Source organism: Falco rusticolus, chromosome 10 (assembly GCF_015220075.1).
Source record: "Falco rusticolus isolate bFalRus1 chromosome 10, bFalRus1.pri, whole genome shotgun sequence".
Lineage (NCBI taxonomy): Eukaryota > Metazoa > Chordata > Aves > Falconiformes > Falconidae > Falco > Falco rusticolus.
In genome coordinates, this window is record NC_051196.1 from 3,269,597 (window position 1) to 3,288,548 (window position 18,952).

The 18,952-nt window shown below is 40.6% G+C and overlaps 1 protein-coding gene across 6 annotated transcripts in view; it reads right to left on the reverse strand.

Annotated features, from left to right (window-relative positions):
* The window catches only part of TSPAN4 (tetraspanin 4), a 443,813-nt gene that overhangs the window by 120,811 nt on the left and 304,050 nt on the right, over window positions 1-18,952 (reverse strand). The window lies entirely within an intron of this gene.

Genomic DNA, 18,952 nt, shown 5'->3' on the forward strand with positions numbered 1-18,952 from the left:
TTTGTCTAAATATTCTGCTTCTAGTAGAACCACACTCGATTTAATAAGCTCTGCTTCAAAACAAGGGACTGCCAGGGGTCAGCCAAGCTCACTCCTGAGCAAACTATAAATGGTCTGAATAAATGAGATTAAAGTTTACTCTTAAAGCAAGCAAAAGAAATGAGATACCAGCACTGTCCAACTCCATTCAATCTTCCATCAAGTATGAAGAACTTCATCTCAGGCACAGGATGTGTTTGAGCACTTCAGGATTGTTTTCTATTACTTAAAAAGATGTTATTTCAGAGCTTTTGGTTTGGTTATAATATCAGTTGTTCCGATAACCACAAACTTCAGTTAATTTATTTTGCTAATAACCCCATCCCTTTCAGTATGACATACTGGGCCTGGTACTCATTTCTACTACATTACTGAACTTGATGTGGCAAAAAAGCAAAGGGAATAATTCAAGTTTTATGTAAATACTGTAATGAAGGAAGGAAAAAACCCATGCTTCACTTTATTCCTTCCCTAAAATGGAAATTGAGATTGCCTTACTGCTTTGTTTCACACCCTCATCGCTGATGACTCGGCCTGCACAGATTTGGCAACAATCTTAATGAATTAGCAGTCTATACCTACACCAAACTGGAACTGAGAGGGGGGGGTGCAAAGACATAAAATATAGCTGTTCCGGGATATTTTCAATATTACAGTGTTATAGCAGCAAGGGAAAGTTCTGTAAAATGTAATAGACCATTATCACTGACCTACCAAGGAAAGATTTTCAGAGACAAATTGTAATATTCCTTTTGCAAACTCCTGCCACTGCCAAACCAAGTGGTTCCCAAACTATGGTACACAAACAGGAATCAGGATGACCAACTGCTCTTGGGAAGACTGGGTACTGCCTGAACAACTAGCTATCTGCCCTGTACATGGGCTGATACGGAGTCAAAAGCTATTTGCAGCCACTTCTGCTGTCACTGCCACATGGTACCCCATCATCTCCACTTTTGGTGTCTCAGCAAGCTTGGTATACAAAAAACTCAGGCTATACTGTTAGTAGTGGGATGTAAGGATATTTAAGCAGCGGCTCCTGACCCCTAAAAGGCAGATTTAGGTATGAGGAGAAGTTTGGTTACGCTGACTGGTAACACAATTGAATGGAGACAGCTCCTGCATGCCGGTAGCTGCCCAGGCAAAACCAAGCCTTGTGATACAGAAAAAGGAGTGTACTGTGATGTGGCACAGACATGGTCTGAATGGCGAAAGTCCTAGAATTTATAGGTAAAGCAGCTGATTCTCCTGGTGCTCTGCAAGAAGTCTTTGCTCCTTCTCCAGCATCAGGAGGAGAAGTCCGTAGCTGTACAAAATAGGATGGCAGTGTCCTGTGGAAGCTGACTTACCCAGACTCTTACTCTTCTATGATTAAACAGTTTAGCAGTAGCAAGCCAATGCCTGCACTTTGCAATGACGGGTTTACAAAACAACTGATCGTGAATTTTAATCCAATGGCACTAAGCAGAGCTAACATTATTTAAGAGAGCAGGGTTTTTACATTCTCATAGCTTGCCAACAAGGACACTGCGCCAAGATCAACAGTAAAGACCATGCTCTTCACAACACAAACCAAATCTTTTGTAGTCCTTGGCCCCAGAATCTGCAATTCCCTTCCCACAAACACAATCAAAACTAAGAATATGTAGTCCTGGTATCTAAAGAACTACTCTGTCCTATGGTGTAAATTCCACAGCTACAAGAAAGCCAAATCAAACCAAAACAATACTGCCCCCCCCACTCTTTCCCATCAGGATTGCTGTGGAAACCTTTCCAAGAGCGTGTACTTACCATACAACCAAATGTATGTCAGGTAACAACCTCTCCAGTTGTGAGTTATTCATACGTAAAGTTGCCACAGCAGAGCACCACATTAGTTCTGCTCTATTTCAGCAGTCACTAACTAACGCAGAGGTGACGGCATCAGAACAAATACCTGAAAAGAGCAGGACTGAGGGAAGCCAAATTCATTTGTGTTTTGAGAAAAGTCCTTGCCTCAGCCAAAGCACAAATGAACCAGGGCTGAATTATGACACTGAGTATAAATTTTTTTAAAATGAAATAGTTCTGCAACAATTTGCTTGAGCAGATGATTTTAGGCTTTGAGGGAGTCTTGGTACATAGGAACATGACAGTCCGTCAATTTGGGGAAAAGGGGAGGTATTATAGGACAAAACAGCAAGAACAATACAGACCCCGTGGGCTGAAAGGAGTTTTCAGGGAACACTTGATAACAACTTAGTCGCACTCATGTCCTTCAGAAAACCTCTCTGAGCAATGCCTGTTACCACTGATAAAGGGGAATGTATTCACTATCCTTTAAATAAAAGGCATTTTGTTTTACTCTTCCTGATTGCTTTTCCTCTGTTGTCAGTACAATGAGAAAGCACAACAGCTTTCCTACTGTAAAGCTGCTCATTGTTGCCTGCACCTTTTCAAGGGAAGACAGAACTGATACAAAACCACAGTGAACTATCTCAGGCTTCTATAGAGCTACTAGGCACATACTGGTATGAGATAACCCTAAATGGGAGTGCTTTATAAAAAGGTGATGCAATTGTAGCAGACTAAATACAGGAATTGCTTATTGTAGAATCTGCATTTTTTTCCTCCTATTAAAGAAACACTGCATTGTCTCAAAACATAGTTCTTCCAAACTGAAACTGCCACCACAGAACACCTCTTTTAAAAACAATTTTCCCAAGCAAGCTTTTTTGATGGGTGTCCTTGAAATGTTGCAAACAACTGCAGCATTAAAATGATCACTTGGCAGCTTACTGTTGTTCGGTGAACGTCTCCCTGAGCCAGCTCCTGTTTTGTTTTCTTCTCCCTTTTACAATGAGCTCATACAGCATCTCAGAAACTCAGAATCTCAGAAACTGTAGCATGGAACTGCAGTTCCAAGGGTTTTCCCCCCCCAAGACAAGAGAGGTCTTTGCTTGAGATGTACTTAAATACTCCATCCAACTTAACTCCACTACAGTTCAGGTGTGAAAGCAAGCATACCTGTATCAGAGGGTTATGAAACTACCATTCTTTGAGACTAGAGCAAAGTCTAGGCTTCCAATGCTCCAGAAATCTGAATCTGATGGTGCCTCCTCTCTTAATTTGCACTACATGAGCTCTGATACCGTGAAGTGAGAGCAGCAAATCACTTGTCTTCTTTAAATGAAACAACCACAAAAGCCTTTGCTTCATTTCCTTTACAGTAGTTAAGGCTAGGCCATACAGAAAACAGGTCCACCCTCATTGCTTACAGCTATTTATCAGGAAATGGTTTTGTCCCCTTAAACGTGTTTATCTGCTTCTGCTATTTACCTACTCACTGAATTTACACTGAGCTTTTGAAAAAATCTCTCCTTGACTCTCCACAATTCGATTCTGTCAGTAATAACTAACCAAGCCAAAACATTGCTGAAAAATCTATCAAATATAATGTGTGTCTTTTCCACTTGCCTAGTTCCATCCTACTACTACTGGGTAACATGAAATACACTTTTCAGAAACGAGCCAGCCACATCTTCAGTGTTCAACTTCACCCTTACATGGAATATACCAGTCCTTACCATTTACTTCCGAGACTTTCAAGCGTGTAGGTGGCAAAGAGAATGGGGCACCCACACCAGTGATTGCCTCTGGCTTTCACCAGCAGAGGTGTGTCAGCTCTGCAGGAAAGTCCACATGGGAAGCTTTCAGGACCACCAGACCCATTTCTTGGGTTTCCACTGTTGAAGACGCAATGCAAATAGTTAAACAGAAATGGTGGTTCTGAGATATGTTCTGCATACATGATAGTGTGTGTGCTACAATATAAAAGTTTTATTGGCACTTGTTAAGGATGACGTACGTAACTTGGTGTGGATGTAAAACTTTAGCAAATAAAACTTGTGGCCATAAACTTCTGCTAATAAAAATCTTCTATGCCATATCATCAAATATTTGTTCTTTCTCTAATTATCTAGAAATACAGTAATATGATGAATAGGTAGATACAGATATTAGGCCAGTATGAGGTACTTCTAACTGTGGTAAATCACAAGATATAAACATGTCCAAATCTGACGGGCAGTAAGTTACGACGGTTTAAAAATTATCATGGTCAACAGATCTCTGATTATCACACAGGAGTTGTTGCCTGCTGGTTAATTGGTGTGTTCTCACCAAGCTAGCCCATAGCTTACAGGCATTTTGGAATGGTCTAAAACACCCTAGAGAAGGACAACTACTGCTGCTGGAAAAGCACTCTCCACTGCAACACACAGGCCAGGAGAGCTCCGTTAGCCCTTCGTGCAGAGGCTAATGTCTTCAGAGCTGAAGAACCTGCTTTACATCCTGCTGCCTCCGCTTGGTGCTTTATATGCACAGCTGGCTAACGACCATGTTGTATTATGTATAAAGCCATTTACTATGATATGCTTGTGTTGTTAATATGCTGTAGAGTATTTTTGCTCTGTTTAAGGGGTAACTCTGGGAAACATTAATGCTGGATGGTATGAAAACAAGGGCAATTCCAGTCCAGACGGCAAGAAGAAATCTGCAAAGTAGCCAAACATTTCCATCTGCTCAGTGAACAAAGAGACTTTCATGCCTCCATTTACGCCTTCTGCTGTGAGCTGCCATCACAGTGTGAAAGGAATCCTCCTTGTATTCATAGGAGCCACGCTGCCGAATACTGCTAGTGATACTTCCTTTGGGTGGCCTCCATGCTCCTTGTTCCTCAGTCTGAGCATGAAGCTTTTAGGCTCTTTTGGCTAGTGCTAGCCCCTTTGCAACTTCCCCCAGAGCAGACACTGAATAGAAGGAGCCCTCTGCTACACCCAAAAAAAAAACCATTCAGAAATGGTCTGAAGGGACAAACTAGGTTTTGAGAGTTTGGTGCTGGTAATTGCACTCTCTTCCCAAACCATCAACTTATCACACACTTCTTGAAAGTGTAAAACAGTAAAGAAACCTTTGCTTCAGTTTGTCCTGCACAATCAAATAGTTTCTGGAGCATCCTCATCCTAAGAGGCCCTTGTCAGCTCAATATAAAAGCAACGATGTTCAGAAAGTATTATAAGCCTGTAACATTCTCACTACAATTTGTAATTACAACCAACTTTTCCAACCTTTTTTTACTGGTTTTGTACCTTCACTAATGTATCTCTAGAATATTTGGCTTAAAGAGCCTGTAAGAGACTTCAAAATACCGAAAAGCACCATAAAGGCACTTCAGAGAAAGTCTTTAGTGACCTTATTCATTAAATTATGGTTGGTATTTAAAATGCAGGGATCCATTAATGCCTCTGCCAGCATACACATGCAGTGCACAGTTCTGTTGCTCACACAGTCAACACCTGAGTGAGAGTTCTAGGTCATTTACCCTGTTAGTATCAAACAGCACAGTACAAACTGCACTTGGTAAAACTTCCCAGCTATTTCCTTGCCTTCCTCTTTTCCATCTTTCTGAGCAGGATTGTTTTCCAGAATGAGCATAACAACAGGGATAGAGGAGCTGTGGCTCCCTGGAGTGGCCAATCTGCTATATCACTGATGTTACAAAGATGATTTGGCTCACCTTACTGTTTTCTACCTCAACAGAGGATGCCCACAGCGTCTCTGGACTCCTCCAATGCATCACCTCTCTGCTGGCACTGAGGGATGCCGAAACTTGCACCACAATATGGAAATGAAATGTTACATCGGGTGACTCACATCAAGGCTTAGTTCATGCAAAATGCTTAAGTCCCTTAGTCTCATTTTAATGAACAGGTAGTGTTTCCTGGGATGCTCAGATATTGCCAAATGCTCAGTAGCCTTGTCACCCCTTGCTGTAGTGTCCTTGTTACCATTTGCAGCACTGACAAGGTCAATGATTGACTGCAATAATTGCAATGTGCTGCACATGAAGGCCATTCAACAATTTCATCTCATTCAGAGGGAAACCACCTGTTAATGTTTCTGCAGGGTCTCCATTATTCCTTCATGTCCCTGGATCTCTGCTTCTTTCCAGATAATTGTGCTCTGCTTGAATTAATCTGTTCAATAATTCTTCTGTTGACTTGGGCTGCTGATACATCTGCCCTGTTCATGACAACTTTAAAGATGATTCTCCCCTGCTATAGTTCTGCAAAAGCAGGAATGGGTTTACACGCTAGGCTCCCAGATACCGCAGTGGGAGATACAGCACGCTACAGCCTGAATCCCCGTTCAGCATGTTTGCCAGCAAGATGATTTTCTTAGACAGCTAGGAACAGACAAAGAATGCCTGGCATGTGTTAATCCTTATCAGGGGAAGACAGACTAAAATGTGTTTGTTTATAACAGTGTTAAAATTTGCTAACGTATTACAATAAGCAGGTAAAAAGAAAAGGCTCTCAAAAAATCTGGTTGTCCTTTCATGGAAAAGGGAGGAGAGAATCTAAATTAAAATAGGTATGTTTTCATACACAGAAAACAACACAGTGTGAAGAGCTGTGGTACTTACCTATGAATAACATCCCCAGAAGCAGGCTACGCTTTATGACGTTACTCTTGCTCTGAGGGCAGGGGAAGCTTGTTACCATTTTGTGTGGAGTTGTGAGGAGTTTTTCTTTGGAGTCTTCTCACTCACCGATCCTAACCTATGTAACAATCACTATGAGGTTGCACTCATAATCGGGACACAAACAGCATTAATGGGCAAAAGAAGTTCATATGCCACAGATAAGATCTGAAGGATGCACAAAGCATTTGTTTTTTATGTATGTTTTGCATCTCTCATTATACTTACACACACTGATGACAATAATGGCATACATGCTTATACTTTTAGGCTGTGACAATTCACCCCTAAAGAAATTAAGGCCAATGCTTCAGTCAAAAGCATTCTATAAACTCTACTACAAGATTTGTCAGAAGAGTCTAAAAGCCGTTGCTCTTTGCAACATTTTATTTATGAAAGTGTTCTGGTGATGCAGATTGATTTTCTTGGACCCATATTTTGGTATCTTAATTGCCTGGAAGTGGAGAGTGCTAGTACACTGATTAATGACATGAAAGTTTCTCTAGTTACACTACTGTTTCACTCAGCACTTCTCTCTATTCTGTACTGATAATCCCCAAAGGTCCCCTCAATGAACCACAAACAGCATTCCTACATGGACTTGCCCTCACAGGACTTTCTTCTCTCTCCTCCATGAGTGATTACAAAATGCCAATTGTAAAGCTGATATGCAAGCCAGAATCCAGGCTAGGTCCAGCTTCAGCAGGATACCAGACTGACAGAAGAGCTTGTCTAGAAAAAGCGTTGAAGATCTATCAAGTGTTAGAATAAGTAACTGACAAAATGCAAAACTGTTGATTCCAGTATTTTGAGGTTTTGCCTTTATGTTAAATTGCAACCATAAAGTCAATCACCATAAAATTTATTGGGGCAGTTACCAGACATTTAGTTTTCTATGTACATATTGTAGATTCAGAATGGTTTTGACAGCAATGGCTGTTTCTGCCTGAGGGACACCACAAGCACCAGGATTATGACACTCTGTAATGCCCAATGCAGATTATTGCACAAGTGAGACAGCTTTTTTACCATGCATGAAATGTTTTATACAGCCACAGCTGGAAAAGTTACTTTATATTCTGCTATAAATATGAAGAAAATATTACTTGGAGAATCTTCTAAGATAAAGTTGCACGAGCTGAAGCAGCCATGTTGACAGAGCCATCTATGAACAGAGGTTGTGACTGACTTGGCTGGTACACAACCACTTGATCTTCCAGCCGGCTGTTGCAAGAGCAGATTGGAACTAAACAAAGAGCAGGCAGTGCATAAAATACATCAATGTTACGGCAGACGTTGTTCTACAAGTCCTATTGAAGACAGTATCATCTCATATGAGCGATCATATTATTTTACTGTACTTGACATGATACTGCCACTGAAGAGTTTTCCAAAGTAAAGAATATTTGTAATTTGGGATGCTCCATAACTAGAACTTTGTGCAAACAACAAACTAGGTCAGGTCATCAGATTCAGACTGAATGACATGCTTAATGCACTGTTTATCCTATTCTTTATGAAATTAAATATTTATTTAACTGAAGGATAATAAAGTTTTGCTTTGCTTTGATCTTATTTGGAATGTAGTGAATGCATACAGTGAAGACAGACTGAAGGGATGCCAGAGTAAATTAGTATATCCTGTGCCCTTAAAACTTGATCTTTACAAAGCTAATAGATCTTGCCCTCTCCCTCTGTACATTTTATTTACATAAGATAACTAGCATTTATTTTCAGCAAAACACTCTGTCCTAACAGCAGGTTAGTTACAGTATAGTGTGTGTGTACATAATACACATATGAACATGTAGTGTGCTTTCACTCCAGAATAATTCAATCATGCTGAGATCCATTGCAGCAGGCACCCAAGCTAACTTATAAGAAGCTTGTTCAGGAACTTACCAGCTATACTACATAGTTTCTGTAATGTAAACACAACCTTAGCACAACAGGCATATGTTCAAAGTCAACTCTTAATTCAAGAGTCCTGAGCAGGTGAATTATTATTTTTTTTCCAGGACACCACTTCACTGAATTCACTATGGCTGTGGACACCTATTTCAATACAGATGAACTGAAATGACTGAGATTCATCTAACGTTTAACTTTGTTACATTGAGAATGAAGAGTGTGAACCAGCAGTTACCAAGTTGAATTTACAACAGTTTCAGCAGGGAGTAAAAAAAAAAGGGTTTGAGATAGGAAGTTCAAGTATCTCACACTTACAATAATTGTGATAGAGTCGCTTCTCCTCTGACTCATACTCTATTTAGGTACTACAGGCAGCTCCCCTTCTTCATCAGTGACTCATAAAATTAGACAAACAGGTCACACACATGGAAATGCTAAAGGAACTAATAGTTCAGAAAAGAGATGACTCACAGGGAACACAAGCAGTCTATAAATATCTTCAAGGCAATAGCACAAATGTATAAATTAAAGATGGGAATTGCTTGGTCTCAGAAGTTGGTAGGTAAGTTGGCAGTATAAGTTAAGGAAAAGAATAACTGGTAAGTGAATAGCATCTCCAGGGAAGCTGGCTAGCAACCAATACTGTAAATATTCAAGAATAGGTAAAATCAGATACTAGTGGGAAAGATGCACTAAGCAGACCTGCAAGATCCTTGGAGCTCGACTAAATGTTTCTACGGTGCCTTATCTGGTGCTACTTTTGTTATCCATGACATTAGGGTATGCCCTAGCAAGAAAAGAAAAAAATTATATTCACCAAACTAAATGTGGCTGCTTAAATTACAATTATCTGTAAGCAGGTGTTTCATTGACTCGGCACCTGCCATCTACTTCCTAACAGTGATAGCTTTTATGACACGCTAATGTACAAGGTACTACACAACATCAATACAAATTCATAGTTGCTAATTATACTATTAATAACATTGAACCTATCTGCTGCAAATCTTATTGATATAAATAGTATTATTAATTCCATCAGGCGTCAGCGGTGATGTTGAATGACACTGTATACAGTAATCTCCCTGAATGACTCATTAGGCTCACAGAGAAATATGACCTCCTTACATAGCTGCACCTGGCCTGCCTCAGGCATTAATGGCTCAGATGTCTTTATTTCCTGTCAAACAAATAGCTAGTGAAGTGTAGTGACATATATTTATTAAATTAAAACAAACCAGAAAACCCTCCAGCACATGAAAGTGAGGACTGCAAAGCCAGATAGTAACAGGTTGCTTGTCGCACTTCAGGTCTCTCTCAAGTGCACACATGTAGGGACGCACTACCAAAACCCACGTTTCCATCAGAATCATGGCTCATTTAGTGACTCTAGTTACTTGGTCTTTCTTCTCAACCTCCACATACTGTGCATTGCACCACACCTTATTTCTATACACCCATAAACCCTATACTGATTGCATCACACTTCCAGGCCTTTCTTTGTTACACTAGCATCAGAAAATTTCTCACTTTGCCTCGATATTCCTACAACATTGGCATTATTACAATCTTTTTTCGGCAGATGCAGAACTAAAGCTAGCTGTGAGTAAAGCTGAAGCAGCTAAAACTCTACATTTAAGGAACAAACTTGAGATCTCCAGAGTGTGCTTTTCCAAAGCAGTTACCATTTTTATGGCACTCCATACACGCAGAGCACAGATCCAAGTGGTCATGCTTGCAGCTGGGAGCGCTCAGCATTTATGCAAATCTAGCCTAACATACAACCTACCAAGTACCTGCATAATTAATGGCATGGGCACACTGCGGCTCAGAGTATTTTGGCACTGCATAGGCTTATCCATTGCCTGTCAGCAATCCCTGGCCGTACTCACTGCATAGTTTGCAAACAAGACAAGGGCTCCACAAAGATCAGACTCATTCCCTGAGAGACCTTGCAGCTTTCCTGTGTGTCCTGTGTGAGGAAGGCACTCTGCGAACAAAAAAAGTATGTGAGCACTAATTAAAGACTGTATCATAGTGTATGGGCATAAAGAGGGTGAGTTAAGACTGCAAAGACAATGAACCAGAATTCTTGTGCCTACTACACAGGAGGTCTTCACCTATTAACTTCTTAAATGATTGCCACTTTTGAAAGAAGCAAAATTAACATACTTTCCTAGGTATTAATTTAAGTAAATTAAATATCCTCACTAGATTTACAAAAGCACTATGCAACAGCTTCCTACAATTCTTTAGAAACTTACAAACATTGGAGTGCATGGTAAATGGGAGGATGTGTGGGTTTAGCAATAAACCACGCAGTGCCTCGTGTTCCCTATTTAAAAATTCAGAGATCAGTAGGAACTAATTCAGCCAGCCAGTGTTTTATTCCAGACCTGTGACCATTCTTCCCACTATCACATAATGAAGAGATAAAAAAATTCTTAGAACAAAAATTTTTTGCCCAATGTTTGTTTAAATCTGGCAAACTATGTCTCTGCTTCATCGCTGATTCCAACCATGTGTTATCATTGCATAAATGACGCTTAAAGTTTTGGGTAAGTCAATTTGAGCAGTGATTAGTTTTCCTATCTGTTAAACCTTTCAATATTTGAGTTGTAAATGGGTATGACTTTTAATCCCAGCTGTTTCCCCCTTTATTTCACCTATTTTTTTAGTAAGTTACACATATTTTCTGGAAGATAGCCTTACCAAGCATCATGCAAGCACAGTTTTTCTTTATGGACTGAGGAACTTGGAACGTGTGTTGCTTTGCATTTCTATCCTTCTATACTTTATTCCCTACATTCATCATGGAAGAAACACAGAACAAGCAGTTCAAGCCTCACCTACGCCAGCTGCTGGGGAGCCCTGCTGTAGGCATAGAGGAAAGCAGACATCTCTCCCAGCCTCACTCCTCGTGAGGTTTTCTGGCTCGATTTCTCCATGCTTCCCTTTACTGTCAAGCTCAGCACAGGCCGCCTTCTTGGAGTAATGATTTTGCCCAGTCTGCTGAAAGCCTTGAGCTGGCCCTAACCTAAATAAATGGTCACTATTCAACATGACTAAAGCGAATGCCCTCCAAGAAGACTGTGCATATGGGAACAACACCTACAACTGTATCACGAGAGACTGTCTGCAGAAATAGCAACTAAGCAAAGAACCCCATGGGTCTGACAGATAATTATTCAAGAACGACCTGTGAGAAAAGCAAACTTACAAAAAGGGCAACTTCAGCCCCAAAGAGGGTAAGATCCAGGGAAGCATTTCCCAGCTCTGTGTATGTAGCACTAGAAAGATCATTATTAGACTGGTGTGTGAGTTCTGGTCCATGCGTACCACGGTGGCCACGGGCACCTTACAGCAAGCGCAAAGTTGGGGGTCATGAAGTGTCCTAGGAAATGAAAAATTCATCCTGACAATGTAAGGCGTGAGAAAATTTTGATGTATTTAGGATATTTAAGAATAAACCTAGAAGTGATGTGAACACCATGAAACACTGTTTTCATAGAAAAGAGATGAGATAGTGCAGCCTTTCTAATCCTACTGATAATAACATAGGAAGATCCACTGACTGGAAGCTAAAGTGAGACAGATTTAACCTTGAAATAAGGCACGATTTCTTAGGGAAAGTATAATTAAGTATTAGAACTGGTTACCAGGATTGGTGATAGTCTTGCCTGGATCTGGAGACTTTAAAATATATAGCTTAATGCTGCTTCTAGGAGAAATTTTACAGCCTAGACAGCTGGGAATGAAGAGAAGGAAATTGGCCTGAAGGTCCCAGGAGAACCCTCCTGACCTTGACCTTTATAAATACTCTCTGAAAAGTGGACCGAGTTGACTTCCACTGTCCTCATCTTATAGTTCTGTATTACAGCATGGGTAAAGTCAAACCTCACTGCACAGCCTTGGGTGCTCTGTGGCAAAAACCAGGAAGGATTTTTCCACTGATGCATGCTTGACCAGGCACAATGTGGCCTTCCCTTGTCTGAATATTTCTTCCTTCTCTGAGGCATCAGAGCAGCTGCAGCTAGAGCTGTGGGCACTGGATGGAAGGCTACTGCTGTGCTACACAAGAGCCCTTTTTGTTGAGGGCTGGCTGGTGAGTGTTACTTGGATACTCAAGGGCAGACAGATCACTTTATGTGAAATTGAAAAAGAATTTTCTGAAGGCATCAGGGGATTATTTTTTTTTCCTATCTCCCTTGCACAGTGCATAGCTTGCCTGCTAGAATCATGTAGACATATTTCAATTAATATGTTTCTCGTCTCTGCTGCTCTCTGCCAGGAGCATAGTTTAATGTCCTGAGAAAAGCAACTCCTAAGACCACCTGGTCTTGGGCTTAATATAGGGAACCCTGGCTAAGCACTGGAATACAAAATTATTTACCATAATATTTATTGTCTCTTTTCCTTTAGTGCTCTTGAGCACGTAAATAAAACTCAATTTACTATACAGACAGCATGAAAACCAGACAACAGATTGGGCTGAGTAGAATCACTGTTTCACAATTCAATTTATCCACCTCCTTTTGCGTATTTTATTTGTTCTCTGTATTAACAAAGTCTGTAAGAAGAGTAAGGAGTAGTTACTCAGATCTGATGTACCAATCACACAAGTTGGGAAGGTGTATCTGTTTCTGTGGGCTGACAATCCCTTTTTCCTTGCAAGTCATGCTCACGGTCTACAGACTGAAACACTCCTGGCTTTATGCAGTGAAGTGCTGAAGTTTAGTCTGGTAATCATGTATATCCACCATGACTAACTCCAGTCTGCCCACATAAAATCACCCCAGATTAATTAGTGCATGTTTATGCACACATTATATTTGTGCCACTGCCTACATGTAGGTGCGTGAGCTTCAGACTTTTGGCTACACCATTATAGTTCACACTAAGCCAAACGATAAGCTCACAGCTACCACAGACAGGTTGAGTGCAGTCAAAACCAGGCAGTACAAATTAAGTATTCAATTTTTATTTTTCATTCAGGAACTCAGTGTCTCTCACACACATTTTCTGGAGCTGCCAAGCTTTTCTGATATGAGTTCTTATCAGGAGATTATTCTGTCATGATTTCCCTTGTGACTGACTGGCAATGTTTCCCCTAAAAAGTGCAGCAGCATCAGGAATGCTCTCACCTGCAGAGACCCCAGAGAGCTGCTGTTGCAAAGCTGACATTTCCACAGTGTGGCAGAGCAGGCTGCACTCATCACTGGCACAGTATAGGGACCAAAAAGAAAAGACAGCTTCTCAGAGAATTCTGGCTCTGAAGATTCAAATCCTGCTTCAATAAAAAGTGATTCTGGGAGAAAAAACAAAAGGCGTGGGTGATGGCAAAGATGAACTAGAATGCTTAAGAGCTTAAATATTCAGGGTCACCTCCAGCCACAAAGACATAGTATTTTTTCATTCTTAAAGTACAACAGTAGATATGAGAAGCAAAACCCAGGAGATACAACTACGGTTTGATTCTGATTTCTGTATTTGGAGGCCTTCACTCAGACTTTTCACCCAGGACAGCCTCCCTCGCACAAGCACAGGACCCTAAGTATTCTTCCTTTTCCAAGTCTTTGAGCACTTTCAAGGGATGCTTGCTATCTGTGATGCTCAAAGTCTCTCTCCAGTCCCACTGCTCTATGCACACTTTAAAGCAATCCTTTTCATGTCTGCCCATGAGCTGCTAAAGTTCACTCCTTCATTCCTATTATTGATATTTATGCTATTTATACCTCCACCTGTTTGCTCATAGTGGAGACTCAGTCCAGTTCTTCGCAACCAGAAAAGGTTTGATGATGTGGTTCACTTAGAATGAGAACAAGGACACAGTTACCAGGAAATCATTTCAGTAGACAGAAGAATACTCTTAGCCCCCCAGTACTGCCAAACATGAAAAAAACCCAACAAAACCCAAACAGAAAAAAGAGCATTTTTAAAATTTCAATGCTATAAAATACAGTAGCAAGTATCAGTTTTGTTAGTAAAGTTGCAGAGCAGCAGCTGTGTTTTGTACAGGTGGGCACAACACCTATAGGTCAGTTCACCTGCAGTTCTGGTTTCAGAAAAGAGTTTCATCTGCATTCTACCAAAACGTTAAAATTAGGTTAGGGAGAAAACTTTTTCTGGCCCATTTGGCCTCCCCTTTCCAGAGGAAAAGAGCACCATCACAGATGATTATCAGCATTTCCCCAGACCAACCGCGTTCTCTGGGGTTCAGCTCTCTGAGACCCAATATGTAGCGTGCTGCAGGACAGCCACAAGAATCTGGCTCAGCTTCATTGTAAAAAAAATGGTTACTGAGTTGTGAAACAGTCCATAAGCTGAAGCCAAGCAAGACCAAAATGCTAACAAAAATGAAACTGTCCAGATAGTGTTTTTCTCTTGAGTCACTGACTGGTACTGACACGAGAAGCTAAAAAGTCCTAAGAAAAAAACCACAGAGAATCAGAGACAGCAATGGTCAAGGATCAGCTTGACTGAAGGAGCAGTAAAGGCTAGCCCTTTCCCACATGACTGATGACTAACTGATAATTAACCCACCACCCATTAGGTCTCTCTGTCTGCAATGGATGTTCTTCTAACCTGGTAGCACTTATGTCCTAGCTGACTACTATATGCATTACTCAATAAATTACCACTGTGTGCTCTTAAATTGCATATATGCTGCTTGCACAGTCTCTCTACACAGTCAGAGATGCCCAAACAGAAGTGACCCACTAGAGGGAAAGTTACAGAGAGCCTCTCAGTCTGCAGAAGCAATTTGCTAGCACATTAAAATGATAAGCATCACAACCAGACACTTCCATATGGCTGCAAAGAAGAACCAGAGAACAAAGCTCCTTGTTTTGTTCAGGGCTTGACAACACAGAGGCAGGCAACATGCTGATACAGACACATGAAAGCAAGTGCATTGGTTGATTCTGCCTTTTTGAACAGCATGCCAGCAGCAGTATAATCTTTCTCTGAATATCCAATATGTACCTGAAAATGAGAACCCAAAAGCATAGTGAAAGGGGCTCAAGAGAAAGAAACAGAGTGAGTGACAGTGTTACTGCTGCTGCCATCGCTGCTGCTTACTCTGAGTGGCGACACAGAAAGAAACAGCGCACACAGATGACAGCTGCTTTAGAGCCAGCACCGTCAGATCAGCTCTCTGCTTTCCACAAAGCAGCAATACATTTAAATCTCTGTGCCTCAGAATGGGCACCTGAGAAAGCACTTTCCAAAACCTCAGCTAGTAACGTGTCAATTCTTAGGTGCCTCTTCAGGTCATGACCCACAAAGTTAATCTGTATCTCGCAATTAGCAGCGCTAATGCAACCATTTCAAGATGCAGCCTACCTGATTGCCCAGTTGTCTTCTCTAGTGAGCCTACACATTTTCATTTCCCCTGTGTCACAAGAACTTCAAAGTTTTAAAAGAACATAAAGCGTGTGCACCTGTATCAGAATATGGACAAAGTACAAGTCAACATACTCTTGGGTTTTTTGCCTGGGTGTTGAAATGAAGGATGGAAAAAATATAACAGGCAACTATTAAGGCAGAGAGTTGATGAAGGGAACCAGAGCAAACACTGTGAGCATGTTTAAACTAGAACTCATCTCGAAGTCCTGTGACACTACTGGGACTTTAACACAAGCTGAAATGGGGTGTAGGTGAAACTGTATTGCAATTCTGAAGAAATCACAGAATACAGCAATGTTACCTTTAAAGCTGACTGAAAAGGGAGGGAAAAAATGAAATGGAGATTATTAACTCTATTTTTCTTCTGTGTTGAAAATCTGTACTGAAATTGCAAGTGCATCCTCTCTCATTTGGGTAGGCAAAGAGTGAAGGATCTTTAGCACTCACCCTCAGAGGACTTGATTCTTTTGCACATCACATTCTGCCAGTGTGATGCTCCTGTGACTGAGTATGTCAAAGCCATTAGCAAAAGCAGAAAATAATACTGCCCTTCTTAAAATTCCGTAAACAATTTTTGGATATGAACAAAAATATCCCTTTTAACGGGACCTTCATGTCCATACCTGGGGACAGAACTAATTGCTATGCATCCCTGAATTCTTAACAGTGCACTGCATCTCTTACATCAGAAAACAGAAATTACTTGAGTTTCTCTTGGTTTCAAGTACCCATTCCTGTACGAGCACATTTCTTTGTAACAGCTGAAACAAAAGAATTATAATTTTACAATATATTTATTACTGGATGTAAACAGTCACATTGTACGTGTGAATTAAAATCACTCTTTGGGTAGGATTCACCTCTGTCTCCTCCCCTGTACTCTGTTGTTTACTGAGATATTGCTCCTTTCTGCATCTTCTCTTTAACCCTAAACAAATGAGACTCAAGACCTAGTGTACCTGTCCCTGAATTTCAGACCTTAACAATTACCTGTCTTACCTAATTCACATATCTCTTCCCATCAGTTTACCTATGCTGCTTTATCACTTTTCTTCCCTTTTCAAGACCAAAGCTCAGCTTTCCCTGGTCTCCATTCCTGATGCTTATCCCTCTTCTAGCTCCACTGTAATTACAACCCAAAGGGAGCAATGACCAGGGAGATTTGGAAAAAACATCAGGTCAGGAGAAGCCAAGGCATAAGAAAGCAAGCGACTAGAAGCAAAGGACTGAGCTGCCTCAAACACTTTCAGAAGGACAACCAGAAGAGCTACAAAGTGGGGAGAGGGACAAGACATGGAAGCCCAGGTTACATCAGGTCTATACTGCTGTTTCAATGTGATGGAAACATTTAGTCTTGAATTTTTGGTTCTGCTTCTATTTGATAGCATGCCATAAACACTCATTAAAAGATGAGTGGAATTTTATAGCTGCTATTAGAATTGAATTTTACCTTCCTCCAAAAAGATTCCCTGTTTAATAAATTAAATTCCAAAGGCAAAAATAATCACTTGCTGCCATGTACGTTCCCCTGTTTTCACTATGAAATAAATTAAAGTTTTCATCTGATAATCAATATCCATCAAATTCTGAACTTCAGCTTCAAGCCAAAGGCTAATAATAATAGTTGGATTAGTGACACACAGCAACACGTCCCTGTTCTCCCTTGGTCCCAGGGCCTAAGCATTTGCATGAATCACTAATGCACTGAATTGCTGATCCAGATCAACAAAGCTTTCAAATGCACTGTCTTGTTGATAACCTCTATAAAACACAACCACAGCTCAGAAATGCTGATCCACACTACTGCACTTACCTCCTAGTACTTCACTATGCAGTCCAATAAAAATATTAATGCACTAGAAGTGCTGATGCAGCCCCATTAGAGCAAGATTTTCTTACCATAGAAGCATCCTGGGTTTCTTCCCTTTGTAAATGTTAGACTGGAGCATCCCAAGGAGAAGAAAATATTAAGCAGTTCAGACAAGATTATGGTGATTCAGAAATGATGATGTACTTCCTGACAAAGAGGAAGGGGGACAGAAACAGGAGAAAACGTATCCTAGCAGACGAAGGAAAGAAGGGACAAATGTTAAAGTAACTGTGCTCTAGGATAGTAATAATTTTCTTTGGCTTTAATTTGGTGGCGTGTGTTAGCTTGTAGGTCCTACAGGTCTAGAAATAAGCGGTTCCCCAGATGTGTCAGGAAGGAACTTGGTGGTTTGGGGAAGACAGCAAGTACCACCGTTGACTCTAACTGGTGTGACACACATTGGCCCATCCATTCCTCTCCCTGCTGTCACAAAAGTTGCATAGATTTGAGAACAGAAGTTTCTTATCATATAACCTAAAACAGTTTTAACCACTAGTAGGGATCCAGAGGCAGACACAAGATGCTAAACTACAAACATGGCTCTTACAAGAGGACCTTCATATAGCTTCACAGATACTATGAATTGCACATTAGGAAAGGTATCCCGGAAGGACATTATATGCCCTGTTGTGACAACACGGTGTGGGTGAAGAATGGCTCGTTGTAAACCTGATCAGCTTTTCTAAAGTCTAAAACTCCATTTGAAGCATGAATGACTTGATATAGGTAATTCCACTGTTTCTACTTCCAAAGACAATGTTTATTCATCACCTTGAGAGGTGACACCAAAGCCAAATGCAACTGTCAACATCATAGTTATCTTTAATGGTATACTTGTTATCTTTGGATGTAACATTTGCAAATAAAAGGTGTTTTATTAATGAAATAAACATGGCAGTTAATCTAAACAAGTAAATTGCTTCTAGAAAGTGTCATTAAGGTAAAGTAAACCGGATACACTGAGGTAGTCATCTTTAAATACTTCATATATAATAACCAAGTTCCATACTAAAATAAAGACAAAGAATATCTGAAAGAAGCTCAAGAAGTTAAAGCAGACCTTTGTGGTTTAAAACACACCAGTAGAAAGTGGGTTGTAAGATTTTCTATATGAAAGCAAAATGAATGTATTGTTTTAGCATAAACGGGTAGATATTCAAGAGGAGGCCTGACACAACAGCACAATGTAATCTATGGCCCAG